This window comes from Rhinoderma darwinii, chromosome 2 (genome assembly GCF_050947455.1).
Source record: "Rhinoderma darwinii isolate aRhiDar2 chromosome 2, aRhiDar2.hap1, whole genome shotgun sequence".
In the NCBI taxonomy this organism is placed as follows: Eukaryota; Metazoa; Chordata; class Amphibia; order Anura; family Rhinodermatidae; genus Rhinoderma; species Rhinoderma darwinii.
This window is the reverse complement of record NC_134688.1, coordinates 205,384,637-205,395,979: the sequence shown is the minus strand read 5'-3', so window position 1 is coordinate 205,395,979 and position 11,343 is coordinate 205,384,637.

Below are 11,343 nucleotides of genomic sequence, written 5' to 3'. Positions count from 1 at the left end.
AATCATTCTGACCTTGCTGTAATGGAAATCATCTCTCCATGCACAGACTAAATGGTTTGTAAATCACTTCACTTTAACATCCATCTGCTGCGTTGGTTTAAGAGTATAATAAATGCAGCAGGCAAAGTAATCCAGATGTTTTCAGTTCAGAAAAAAATACTTGGAACTACAACACAATGTTAAAAATAGAAGCACACTGGGAGAATATAGAGAATATAGAGTGAGAAGGAAATCTTTATTTATGTTGCTTATGTAGCGCCAACATATTCTTCAGTGCAGTACAGAAATTGTCATCACCCACTGTGATTGGGGCTCAAAATCTCAATTTTACGTCAGTATATTTTTTGGAGTGTGTGAAAAACCAGAGTACCAAGGATAATTCCACACAAAGACAGGGAGAACATGCAAACTCCAGGCAGATGTTGCTCTTGGTCACGTTCGGAACCCGGACTCAGTGCTGCAAGGGAACAATGCTAAACACTGGACCACCATGCTGTCTCTAAGCCTTCTTATGCAGTAATTGTATCTATCTCAGTATACATATGGTATAATTTTGTACACATATTTGAATTTATAACTGAAGATTTCCCGATTTACTTCTTCAAAGTTTGCAGCAGACTGGGAAACTTTTACCAATTTTAGAAATCTATTTTTAAGTCAATTCACATTCTGTTTTAAGAATTCCTTCGAGTGCGCAGATATTGACCCTTGGGGATCCCCTTGCTAAGGGGTTTAGGATGCCAGCTATCCCACCTTAGTAAAGTATTGCAAATAGATAGACTCCAAACGCATTATCATTATAGGCTAGGTGAAGTTTGGGACACCAACTTCCCCCCATATTTTACCATATAGACTGCTCCATGACTATTAGAACCATACCGAAGAAAATAGAGCTCGTAGTCAAAGTAAATATAAGAATAAATCAACTTTATTACAAAAAATAACATACATTTAAAAACATGTAGATATAAGACTCTAGTACTAACACTGTGGTTTTATAGAGTTCTACACGGAAATAACTGAATAAAAAATGTAGAAACATAGAATGCAAACTGCATTTGCTACCCACAAAGATTATATATAATATCTCATCCCCAATGGGTTACAAACTGATGCACCCTAATGTCCTATAAATTCCATATACACAAAAGCTATTAAAGATAGGGAGAGGGGGTCTCTGTGGTGGACTCAACACGGACCTGTAACACTCTCTGTTCACTAGAATGGGTAAGACTGCATTCTTTGACTACTTACTATAGATACTGATTACTCCCTATTTGTCTCTCCCTATCTTTACTAGCTTTTCAGACGTAAAAGCCTCTCATCGTGTGCACATACCCTGACGGTCATGTGCATAAGGCCTTAGGGTATGTTCACATGCTGAGTCAAAAACGTCTGAAAATACAGAGCTGTTTTCAAGGGAAAACAGCTCCTGATTTTCAGAAGTTTTTTAAGCCACGCGCATTTTTCGCTGCGTTTTTAGCGGCGTATTTTACGGCCGTTTTTTAAGCTGTTTTCTATAGAGTCAATGAAAACCGGCTCCAAAAACGTCCCAAGAAGTGACCTGCACTTCTTTTTCACAGCCATTTTTTACGCGGCCGTTTTTCAAAACGGCCGCATAAAAAAACAGTCCGTCGGAACAGAATGCCGTTTTTCCCATTGAAATCAATGGGCAGATGCTTGGAGGTGTTCTGCTTCCGACTTTTTAGCCGTTTTTCAGCCGTTTGCGGCCCCAAAATAGGCCGAAAATAGGCCGTGTGAACATACCCTTACCATGTAAACTACTTATCCAACATCTGTCATTGCGCTTACATTTTCTTAAGTCTGTCGACTGATTATGATAAATTAAATTGGAAAAACTTTACTTAGAATTAAGTCTACTTTCTTGAAGCATTGATTCTGCAGGTGTTGTCTTGGCACTTACAATTTATTTTCAGTCTACAAATATTGTAAACATTTATCTTTATAAAAACTACATTGGAAATCTACTGCAGTGAAAAGTGCATCTGCCATGAGACCGGTGCATTTTAAGGCTATGTTCACACGGGGTATTTTGTCGAGTTTTTTGACGCGGAAACCGCGTCGCAAAACTCGGCAAAAACGGCCCGAGAACGCCTCCCATTGATTTCATTGAAAACTGCCTCGCGGGAAAAATAAGCGACATGCCCTATCTTCGGGCGCTTCCGCCTCTGACCTCCCATTGACTTCAATGGGAGGCAGGAGAAAGCGTATTTCTCGCTGTTTTATGCCCGCGGCGCTCAATGGCCGCGGGCGAAAAACGGCGCGATAATCGCCGCGAAAATCGGCGTGCAGGGAGAGGAATATCTGCCTCAAAGTTCCAAACTGAATTTTGAGGCAGATATTCCTCCCCCAAAATACTCTGTGTGAACATAGCCTAAAGAGGACCTGTCAACTCCCCTGACAGTTCCCTTTTAGTAAATATTTGTGTTTTTCATAAAATAATTCTTCTTCTTACACACTATGATTCTATCCAGTGCTGACAGTGTCTGACTGTGTAGTGACATGCCCCACAAGAGAAAAAATAACACCAAGTTTTCAATTTAATTATACATTTCCAGGAGAAATAACAGAGGAACGGCACAATATAAAGTTCTAAGGAAAGCAGCTCTAGCATTGTTATTTTATGGATAATACTGTACATATACTGTATTTACTAAAACATGTCACCAAAACGCGGACAACTCCAGGATACTTATAAAAGGTGGTGGTAAGTGTGTCTCTACGCAGCCTCTGAGCCATAGTTCGGTGAACTGGACACATTTTCTACCTAACAAGCGAATTAGACAGGTGGGACAGTGTGAGGGAATTCCTGCCTGGAGACACCCAGTAAATCGATGTGAGCTCTCGGCATTCCCAGTAAGACTGTGCCACTGATCTAGCCAACTCAGTTGGTATACACATGCACTGCTCAGTAAAGTTTGTTCACATATTTTTGAGCAGGGGGTACTTAGCTTAAGAAGGTTGTGAACACGTCTCTACATCATTGTAATTGTTCTGTGAAATTGAGTTTGGGGTGATTACCGCTGTTAAAAGCATTATGTTGTAGGATTATGCCTGATTAGGCAATGTAAATAGGGCAACGATTAGCCAACGAGCAAATGGCAGATCAACTTTTTCCACAGATGTCTGTCATTTGTCAACGTCTGTCATACTTGTTTATGTCATGAAAAGGTGCCAGGAGTGGAACCAAAACTGACACCATAGAAAATTATGGGATCAGTTTTGTTATTCGTTTTTGTACTAATCCAGAAATTGAAGAGACTGGAGGGTTGGACTGATGTGAATGGACCTTTACCTACACTAATACATTGTAACAATCTGCAGTTATGTAAAAGTAGGACCAGATCCATGTAGTCTTTCAGACTTTGAATGTAAAAAAAATATTTCGCTATTCAGTAAACGCGAGCAGACATCTTAAAATGTTAAGGAAAGAAGTACAAACTATTAGAAACTTTCATAATTTTTCATGATGTAAAGATGACATTTTATTTACAGTTGGAAAACCCTTTTAAAATATTTTATAATATTAGCTTCATCATTCTTTGGCCAGCTTTGCCACTCTGAATAATAAGATGTATTTTTTGAGTGGCGGGTAGAAGGATCCATGGTGCACAGAACAGCCAGATCAGTGATTCATACTCTTCTAAGTGGATTATACATTTCTTCAGGTATCCACTGTTGACAGGAAGTAGAAAACGGTCTGGATTTCTACCAAGATTACTTAGCAGGGATCTTAATACCATCCCATCTATAAGGCATCTGTAGTGGATATTTCATACTTGATTTACATCTCAGGAACCTGTAGGCATACTGTAGATTGTCTAGTGTCTTAAATTCGACCCATCAAGTTGACCACACCTTAAAGGGGTTTTCCAGCTTTGGACAACTGATAACCTATCCACCGGACAACCCCTTTAAGTCATGTATGGCTTTAAAATGTTAAAATAAAACAGAACATTGTGTGCCTAATTAACATATAAGACACATAAAAATACAGACTTTTAGGCGAGCTCTTATATACTGTTAAATGTTCCCATTAGTATATGCCTTCCACCAAGGCCACCTACTGTGCCTATATCTAAATCTGACCCTGAGTGTGCCCTCTTTTTAGAGGGCTCTTAGACAGATTTCAATATTTCAGACTAGAAGAGAAAGGTACTACAATGTCTGATTCTTAGAGGTCGTGTGGGGCTCCAGTACACAATTGACTCCCCTATCGTATTGCTACCATGGTTTTATTGTGAAAGTCAAATATATTTAGAGAAATGTAACTTTATTATGTTTCTGTCTTGTTTTGGTTGCAGTCATTTCATTGAATAATTAAAAAGATCTTAGCATATAAGAAAAAAGAGTGATGGGGGAGTTAATCAATTTGTCAGAGGACATAATTCCAGTCATGGCTATAGTTCAATCTGATAAATTACACCAAATGTTATGTCATTCAAATTAACATCACATATCAGCATACTTATTAGATGTGTTTTCTGTAAACTTTCCAGTGTTTGGCTTGGCTGTAAAGTCTTGGTATAATATCATACATATTTAGATGCATCACCACCAACAAAATAAATACACACTTGCCCTTTACATCTACTATATAAGAACATGTTGTACTCAGGACCCCACAGAAGAGCTCAAAGCTTTGAAGGATCACAGGTTTTTTTTCTGGAAAACAATGGACCTTGATTTATGCCTTGCTTACAAACTAGTAATGAACTTTAATCAATTGTAATATTTGGGGGAGGACAACAGGAGTCACCTCTTTAACATAAGTTTTATAAAGACAATTCATCCAACAGCTATCTTCCCCTGACTCCACAAAAACATGCATGTGGAACTTGACCAAGTGTGTATGTTTATTTCAATGGACGCTACTAGACACCTTCCTTCTGGTACTTTAGTTATATGCATACTAATGCAGATGACAAACACAGACTTGTTCACTTATATAGGGATAAGCTGCAATACCAGACGCAACCCGTAGACAATAGTGGCACTGTTTCTTGAAATAAAAGCAGTCTAAGGCTAGGGCTCGACAGCAGCACAACGTCGCCCACAGGTCGCATTAATCTCAAGTTAATACGGCTACTTGCACTGCAAGTTGTTTCCTTATGTACTTTCTTTCTTTGTGTACTTATAAGAAAAAAGTCATAAGTGGCCTTGTAAAACGTACAAACAAAATGACCGTGTCGCAGTGGAGTCTGTGTCTAAGTGCTGTAGCTGAGGGCTATATCCCTTTATTATCAAGTAAGTCATGGGCTTGACTGAGGTTGTAACAAGCACAGTTTGACCCCTATGTCCTTGGGCTGGATGATGTACCATCTATATGGTGTTGAGACCAGGAAGTGACATCCCAGCAGACCTGGACAACCACTGGCTACCATTGGAAAACAACTTTTTGATTAAAAAAATGACTGTTATGAATAGTGCAGAAATGAAACACAAACATATAATTAAGTTTCATAACTTTATTATTTAAGGCCCTGCTCACACTGAGTTTAAAAACAGCCGAAATTACCTCCCATTGTTTTCAATGGGAGGCGGAGGCATTTATTTTGCCGCGAGCAGAAAAAAGAAGCGACATGCCCTATCTTGAGGCGTTTTCCGCGTCAAAAATCCCATTGAAATCAATGGGAGATGGAAAAAAGCCGTAAACGGCCGACGCATATTTTGACGCGTTTTTTGTCAAAAAACGCTTACAGATTTTTCCTTTGCCTGTTGAAGAAATAGGTAAAAAATGCGTCAAAAACACCTGTGGTTCAAAACCACTTAAAAAAAAACAAACCTGATTTTTCCCAGGCAGAATTTTCTACCTGCCAAAAACCCAGTGTGGACATACCCTTAGGCTGGGTTCAGTTTTTTGCAGGAGGAAAATCTGCCTCGAAATTCCGTTTGGAAGTTTGACGGAGATTTTCCTCTGCCTGCACGCCGATTTTCACTGAGTTTTTCGTGGCTTTTTTGCCCGCTGCCATTGAGAACCGCGGGCATAAAACGCAGCGAAATACACTTTCTCTGACTCCCATTGACATGTCAATGGGAGGTCAGAGGCGTAAACTCCTGAAGATAGGGCATGTCCCTTCTTTTTCCCGCGAGCCGATTTTTCCGCTCGTGGGGAAAAAACGCCTCCGCCTCCCATTGAAATCAATGGGAGGCATTTTCGGTCGTTTTTTGGCGCGGTTTCCGCGTCAAAAAACTTGTCAAAAAACAGTGTGAACTCCCCCTAAGACTATTTAACCACAATAAACAAAAACTGGAGTAACCCTTTCATTAATAATTGTTGTTGTTTTTTCAAATGTTTATTTCGGGGGTTTTTAAATACAGTATAACAATAAATTTTTTATATCATGCACAAAAATTATATTTTTATCATATCAACAACAATCTTCCTCTTTCCACTTTCTTTGTGTAATCAAGTTCCTTTGATTAAATCTCATGACTGAGTGAACTGAAGAGCATTTCCAAGTAGTACTCTGAAGTTATGTTACTTGGAATTGGCATTCATCATGTATGCACTCTAGTCATAATTTATAAGCCGTTTTTGTTGCTGATCTAATTTTTGATTTTTATTTATTTTAGTTCTTATTTTATTCTTCTATTGAAAAATAACTCCATAATATGAATGTATTCAAAATCTGGAAGAAAACAATTCCTGTGTGCCTCCACATAAGTTCAGACTATGGGCACCACATTACAGATCAGTGTTCTCTGTGTGCACAAGCCATAGATCTCATCATAAACACGACAGGAGCATTCTTTCATACAACAGCCTGGGTGGCAATCCATTTACAGTATAAAGGCTGATGTAAAGGCAAGCACTATCATAGTATCCAGGTTTGTAAGGTAAAAAAAACAACAACATATGTCCATCCAGTTCAGCCTATTATTCTACAATGTTGATTCAGAGTAAGGCAAAACCCGTCTGAGGCAAAAGCTAATTTTCCTCATCCTGGGGAAAAATTCATCCCGACTCCAATATGGCAATGAGAATAAATCCCTTTATCAACCACCTATCTACAGTAATCTAGTAACCATAACTTGTAATATTATTACACCCAAGAAAGGCGTCCAGGCTTCTCTTTGACTCCTTCAGTGAATTCACAATGACAACTTCCAGTGGCAGAGAGTTCTATAGTGTCACTGCTCTTACAGTAAAGAATTCCATTCTATGTTGGGGTAGAAACCTGTAGACGTGGAGAAGGCCCCCTTGTTGAAGTTACAGTCCTGGGTATAAATAAATCATCAGAGAGATCTCTGTATTGACCTTTGATATATGTTATACAAAGTTATTAGGTCACCTCTCAGCCATCTTTCTCCAAAATACTTAACCCTCATTTTGATAATCTTTCTGGGTATTATAGTCCACCCATTCCAAGTATTACTTTATTTGGCCAACTTTGAACCAGCTCAAGCTCTACCATGTCTTTGTTGTGCACTGGTGCCCAAAACTGTACACAAAATTCCATGTGCACTTTTAACTTAAAAGGTCCATGTCAGTTTCACCCAGTCTTTTCCCATTAAGTATGAAACAGTGACAGTATTTTCCCTTCCCAAGTGCATAACCTTACATTTATCAGTGTTAAACATTCTTTGTCACTTCTCTGCCCAAGCCTCCAACTTCTCAAGATCCATTTGAAAAATGATACCGAGCTCCCTTATTTTAATTACTTTACACAATTTAATATCATCTGAAAATGTTACTGTGCATTAGCTCTAGAAGGTCGTTAATAAATATATTAAACAGCTTAGGGCTCAATACTGACCCCTGTGGTACCCCACTAGTAATGCTCACTAAATCTTAGGATGTACCGTTAATAACCACCCTCTGTTTTGTATCACTGAGCCAGTTACTTACACATTTATACACATTTCCACCAGTCTCAGCATTTTCATTTTATGTACCAACCTTTTATGCGGCTCAGTAGTCAAGATATATAACATCCAATGGTTCACCCCGATCCAGTTAACGCTTACCTCCTCATATAGAGTTATACCTTTATTCCCATTGAGATACTCCCAGATAGCATCACTTAAAAATCTACAAACCTTTTACCCACAATAGGGATTACATTTACAAGTCTGTAACTTGTGGGCTCACTTTTTGACCCCTTTTTAAATAATGGCACAACATTTTCTATGTGCCAGTCTCGTGGAATAGACCCTGTCATTATAAAATCCTTAAATATTAAAAATAATAGTCTGTCTATCACGGTACTTAATCTCCTTAGAACTCGGAGGTGTTTGCCATGTGGACCCGAGGATTTGTCCATTTTAATCTTTTTAAGGGGGCTCTGCACTTCTTCCTGGGTTAGGCCCTGTTTACATCAGTGTTGCCCTTCGTTTGAGAGGGGTTCCGTCGGAGGTTTCTGTCGGGTTAACCAATCAACGGAAAGGCAAACGGAAACCTCAGCTTCCGTTTGCATCACCATTGATCTCAATGGTGACGTAAACTTTGCTAATGGTTTTCGTTTGTCACCGTTGTGAACGGGTTCCGTTGTTTTGACGGTATCAATAGCGCAGTCGACTATTTCACTTTCAGTTATAACCTTTTTATTATTTATGCAATTGAAGAACATTTTAGGGTTAGTATTAATCTATTTGGCAATAAGTCACTCTGTCTCCAGCTTTACTGTCTTTATCTGTTTTTTATATAATTTAATTTTTTCCCTATAGCTTTTTAGTGCTTCTTAACTGCCTCCTGTTTTAGTAGTTTAAATGTTTTTTTATATATAATTTATTTCCCCCTTTACACTTTATTTATCCACATTGGTTTTCTCCTGTTCCTAACCCTTTTATTCAGATAAGGTATGTACCCCTTTTAGAATAAAAATGTAACATGCTTTAAAAAAAATATCCCATTTAGTATTTGTACTCCTATTGCTGAGGACATTGTCCCGGTTAATCAGGTTAAGGACATCTCTAAGCCGATCAAACTTTGTCTTCCTGAAGTTCAGTGTTTTTATGGCTCCTCGACAAAACAAACTATTAAAACACAAGTGAAAGTTAATTTTAGTATGGTCACTGTTTCCTAGGTGCCCCCAACTTGCACCTCTGTTATTCTGTCAGTTATATTGGTTAATATTAAAGGGGTTGTCTGGGCATGGCACGGTTTTTCATACTGATGACCTATCCACTCCCCTTCCTGACTATGACGTACATGTAAGCCCATGATGTATACATTAAATGTAACCCAAAAAATTATGTTTAGAACCATTTGGACACGTGTCGCGTGCATGTCTGGAACTTTATCGACATACTTGCTAAACGTAAGGCATAAAAATAATGTGAAGCGGGCCTATTATACTCCCGGAAGCAGCTAACGCGAAACGTGCATCGGAGGGTGAGGTCGTTTTGACACCACACACACATACCTATGGGTCGGTATTCTGTTTTTTTGGTATTTCCTTTATGCCTTCCCTTTTCATTTGTGGCTAGCTATTTATGCAACATACAGTAGGTCCTATGTAGATTGTGCAGGATATTTTCTATATTTCCACATTTGACATATACAATTCCCCTTATTTGTGCCAGGTACTTTACATTGTACTTACCTCCATATGTATATACTCATGTGTGTGTGATATCTAAATCTACCTCATTGGGTTACCATTTTTACCTATGTCTTGTGTATGTGTGACTTTTATAGTGTGGGCGTTTTTCCAGCCTGACTTTTATAATAAAGCATTTTTGAAGTATATATGCCTCATGCCTTTTTGTTGATACCTTCCCATTGGTCTCACTATTATACTTTTTGTAACTCTGCTGCAGTCTCCCACCGGTAGCTTCCGTCAATTCATATACGGTATCTCACCTTATAACCATTCCAGGTCTTGTGGACTCTGCCAAGTAGCTGAACTAGCATCTGAGCATAGCACAGCAGAAGAATAATCTAAAATTGTACATTCCAAAATTATATTTGTGGCACTCACCCACAGCAAATCGAAGAAAGCTTTCATTCCATGCAGCATGGTACTGTCCATAGCCACAGTGAGGAGACTAGAAATAAACCAACCACCGTTTTGCATGGTCTCATTCTTTAACCACCAACAAAAAGAACTTATTCACAGAAATATAATCAATAAATATATATTTTATTAATGTCCATGGAAATACATGGTAAAACAATTATTAGTAATATAAAATATCATCGTGCATACATTACGCATGAGTCCCAACCCAGGATCCTATACTGTACAATTCCACAATAGCTATATAATAATAAAGTGCTAGTAGTGTAAAGGATAGTTACCTCACTGTTAGGCCTCATGCACACAAACGTGTTTCTGTGGCCGCAATTCCCCCGAAAATCCACGGGAGAATTGCGGCCCCATTAATTTCTATGGGGTCATACACACGACCGTAGTTTTTACGGTCCGTGCATGGCCCGGGAGCCCGCACCGAAGAAATAACAGACATGTCTTATTACAGACGTGTTCTGCGGTCCGGGCTCATTGAAAATAATGGCCGCGGTCATGTGCATGGCCCGCGATTTGCAGGCGGCTCGCGGGTAACAATCTGCTTACGGCCGACCCGAAAATCATGGCCGTGCACATGGCTACGGTCGTGTGCATGAGGCCTTAGTTATATACGTGAAGACATAGCATCAACAATATACACACATGCGGAAGTCAAAACCATATAAAGCAAGCCAGGGTATACAACCTTGGCCCAAACGAACAAAGGTTGGGAGAGAAACTCCAACATGTGTTTTGCACGTCGGTTCTTCCTCCGACTTCTTTGAAGATCTTGAGGGGAGAATAGCTGTTCCTGCTTGCCTGCACTGGAGGGGCAGCACAGGGGACAGGACGAAGGTAGTGAGGGTGCTGGGATTTTAACACTGCTCTCCAGGATCCCATCACCCTACTCTTTCCTACTGCTGCTGCCACAACTGTAGAGACACTGTCCCTCCCTCCTTCTGTCCTGTCAGAGCAGTGTCAGGTAATGGGATCCCAGGGAACATTGTCAAGTTAGCTTCCCGACATATACATTTAACGGAGGCCAATGACGTATGCCATACACCCATAGACTGTTATGGCATTCCTCAAATGTAAATGTGTTTTTACTGGATGCCTCTGGATAGAATAGTGTAGTCGACTACACTTTTCTATCCGGGATAAAAACGGTATACCCAAGGGTAAAATGCTAGCCTATGGGTACGTTTGACATATGTGATGGGAGCTTTCCTCGACGCATGCGTCAAATGTACAGGGAAATGGCAGTGTGAACATAGTCTTAAATCTATGTCTATGTGGGGATTTGGTGCACTGTATCAGAAAAGCATAGCTACAACCCCTATAAATATATATTAAGAATTTAATCTGCACA